Source organism: Dromiciops gliroides, chromosome 3 (genome assembly GCF_019393635.1).
Source record: "Dromiciops gliroides isolate mDroGli1 chromosome 3, mDroGli1.pri, whole genome shotgun sequence".
Lineage (NCBI taxonomy): Eukaryota > Metazoa > Chordata > Mammalia > Microbiotheria > Microbiotheriidae > Dromiciops > Dromiciops gliroides.
Window position 1 is genome coordinate 201,337,663 of NC_057863.1, and position 4,026 is coordinate 201,341,688.

Consider the following 4,026-nt stretch of genomic DNA (forward strand, 5'->3'; position numbering starts at 1 on the left):
CAGTTTTGGGGGAAACTGACTAAAATCACTGATAAAACAAGTTTAGGTTTTTAAGGGTTTATTGAAAAATAGAAAGAAAAAGATTGAGAACAGAATTCCAACAGCCTGACATTCCTATCTTTCCTCAAATTTCCTGTGAAGTCCTCTGCTGCCACCACCACCATCAAGTCAGGAACCCAAAAGAGCAAGAGCTCTCCGTGCAGGCTCTCTTTCCTACTTCCTGTCTCCTCCCAGAAAATAGGAGGCTCCTCAAGTTGATTGGCTGGTAGCCTTGATAGACAGCACCCATGAGCAAATGTCATTTCCTGACGCCAAGGAAAAGCCACATGGCCTTGCCCTCTGAGGCATTTTCCTTGCTTTCCCACAGCAAGTCTCCAGTAAGTGGCATCATGCCAATCATTATGTATATATATATATATATATATATATATATATATAAAATTTTCTATGCTTTAATATGAGAAATTGAAAAAATGTTGAGCTGTACATAATGAAGGCTAGATATCATGATGTTCCAGTACAGAGCTATTTCAAAATTGATGTTTCTCTACCAATTCTACTCTTTAGATCTAGTCATTCAAACAGTTTTGAACCTACTTAAATATACTTTGATAATGATTATATACTTATTTGTTACAATGGAGAGCTTTTATCTGAGCTGGAAGGAATTTGTAAAGAGAGGAAAGAGAGATAGAAAAAAAAAGAGAGAAAGTAAATGTGTCAATGTAACATTTTTTTTTTAAGTTAGAAAAGACCGGGTAAGCAAAACAGCATTGCTATTACCATGTTAAATTTCATACATTTTTAAATTGAATAATAAGAGAGATTATTAAATATTTGTTTTTAAAAATTTGGAAAAGATAATAAAGAAATAAATAGATAATAAAGAAATAAAAAGGTAAAGAAAAAGAAGAGATAATAAAGAAATTCAGAATGGGACGGGAGTAAGCTGCAAAATATATTATGATGTTAAATGTAATATGTTTTAAAATAAACAATAATGCAGATTATTATAGTAGAGATGCATGTTTTCATATAAAAGTTTATTTAAAATTTTTTTTCATGTGGAAAATGTTACTGTTTGCCAAGTTCTTGATGAAAAAAAAAAAGAAAATATGGGGGCAGCTAGGGGGTGCAGGGGATAAAGCACTGGCCCTGGATTCAGGAGGACCTGAGTTCAAATCCAGGCTTAGACACTTGCCACTTATTAGCTGTGTGACACTGAATAAGTCACTTAACCCTCATTACCCACCAAAAAATATGGAAAAAACACACTCTCATCTATTTTGCCCATAAATATATTAAGAGCAATTTCATCAATTGTTTTGGTGAAATCCAGGTATTTTGTCTGCTACTTTCCCCTGATATCTAGTCTAGTCAATGTATGGAAAAAGAAAGTGAGATTAATCTATCATTTGATATATCTAATGAAGACAAACTAGTTCTTAGTGACCACCATTTTACTTTCTAAATCTTCACAAGGCAAATCTTGAACAAAATGTTCACTAATGTTGCCAGGAATTGAAGTTGGTTGCAGTGGTATACATTCTAACATGCATTTGACATCACCTTTCCTTTTGGACAAACAGGACATTTAACTGGGTTCAACCGTATGGCACACCCCTTTTTCTCTATAATTTCCAGAAGATCAAAAGCAAACATTCAACAACATGTCTTCCAGTAACCAGAGATATAGTTTCTACAGGCCTGGAGACATTGAGGACCATGATTCCTTCTTATTACTTCTTTATTTATTTTGAGTGTCAGTTCCCTTTTGGAGTCTTTATGCTCTTTCTTTTCTAGTCCAAGAATGTTGATCCAAATATAAGATGAAATTTTTAAGGGTATATCTTATGTTTTGGTTAAAAAATCAAATTTGTAAGTATAAGATGGGTATTATAATATGATATGGGAATTCATATGAAAAACATGAGATTTTAGTGAACTACACAATTATTATGATATCAAAACAAAACTAATTTCATTGTAGGCTATATTAAGAAAAATCAAGAAGTATGGTGTTCACATCTAAGGAAATGATAGTTTTAATATACTCTCTCCTCTAGAGAGGCCATATCTATTGTACTAAGTTCAAATCTGGATGCTACGTTTGAAGGATTCTGCAAAAGAGCAACCTGGGTTGTGAAAGGTCTCAAGATCATGAAGGTAATTTGAAGACACTGAAGACATCTGGCCTATAGAATACTTTGGTGTGGGGGACATCCTAGTTATCTTTAATTATCTGAAGGGTTGTTCTTTCTTTAGTTACTAAAGGCCTTTTAATGGCCTAATCCAATGTTTGTTTGTTTATCCTCATGATTTTGACCTCTCTGTAGCATTTGACACTGTAGAAATCTTCACCTTCTGTACTTGAGTCATCTAGGTAGCATTTTGGATAGAGAAATGGACTTCTCATCTTCATGACCTTAATTTTAATCCTGCCTTAGATTAGTCACTCTAGCTGTGTGAACTTCAATAAATCACTGAACTTTTCTTAGCTTTTGTTTTCTCACATGTAAATGCAGATAATAATAGAATCTATATTCCAGAATTGTGAGGATCATGTAAAATAATTTATGTAGTATATTTTTCAAACCTTAAAAAAACTGTGTACATTTTGTAGTTTTGGTTGTAGTTGTTGTCCCTGTTATATTTTTACCTCCCTGAATTAGATTTCTACTCACTTCCAGTGTTTGTGTGAGAAAGACAGATAAAGATAATGAAGACAATGGGAAGAGTTTACAAGAGGCAAATTTAGACTTGGTATAAAAAGAAACTATTAAAAAAAAACAGAGAAATTCAACAATTTCATGGATTTCCTCATAAGTTCATTCAGCTGAGGTCTTTGGGCAAAGGCCAAATTACAACTTGTTAGATATTTTATGTAGAAGACAATTTGTTCAAGTTTGTTTTTAACTAGATCATTTCTAAGGTCCCCAATACCTCTTAATTTCCTGATGACTGACCACAATTACATCCAGAATAGCCATTTTTTCAAAATTTCCCCACCTTTAAAAAAAAAGGAAATATAATTAAAGATAGTTTAAAAACAACAAGTTGCCATTGCTTTTCATTTATCAAAGAGATGTCTGAATTGTTTTAGAGCTATTTTCCTGCTATCTCATGTTTTATTCTGTTTATTATGTTTCTTGCACACATATATTTTATCACAATAAATTTTTTTTGTTTTAAATTTTATTTTACTTAGTCCAATTTAGTAGACAATTAAGGTTTTCCACAAACTCGGTTGCATTAACTTTCACCGCCTTCACAATTTTTTGTTTAGGTGCCTTAGCAGCAGATGCCACTGTTTTCTTAGTTGCTTGCTTAGCCTTTTTTGCTTCCTTGGCAGTCCTGATGTCTTGTTCTCATTGGGCCTTTTGAAATTCAGGTTTCTGGCTCCTCTTGGCCATTATATCAGCAAGAGAAGCCCCAGTGGTGACCCTCTGGAATTTAACCACCCGGTGGGTTCTTTTCTTTTGAATCTCTTCCAACTGTCCCTTCTTGTGCTTTCTTCTATATAGGGCAGTTCAATCGATCTGGCAAGGGTTCCTCTTTGAAAGGAATGCAAACTCACATTTTGAATTCAAAAATTGGAATACCTTCCCGTCCATGTTTGCATAGAGCCTCCCATGACCCAGGTAGATCTTGTGCCCACTGAAGCTGCACATCTCAACCTTCATGGCTGTGAGAAGCATGAAGATGGAGAAGAGGAAGAGGAAGGTGGTGAAGAGAAAGAGGAAGGACAGTATTCTTTAAAATAGCCCCAAGTTGCTCCTTCTTTCTCCATTAATCCTCCTCCAAATTTTTTCCAGCATATTTTTTTGTTTTGTTTTGTGGGGTTTTTTTTGTTTGTTTTTTAGTGAGGCAATAGGGGTTAAGTGACTTGCCCAGGGTCACACAGCTAGTAAATGTTAAGTGTCTGAGGCCAGATTTGAACTCAGGTACTCCTGACTCCAGGGCTGGTGCTCTATCCACTGTGCCATCTAGCTGCCCCTTCCAGCATATTTTTGTCTGATTCTTGGA

At 34.6% G+C, this 4,026-nt stretch overlaps 1 pseudogene; it reads right to left on the bottom strand.

The window, feature by feature from the left end:
- Positions 1–3,200: 3,200 nt before the first annotated feature.
- LOC122747340 lies at positions 3,201–3,683 on the bottom strand (annotated as a pseudogene).
- Between the last annotated feature and the right edge of the window lie 343 nt (positions 3,684–4,026).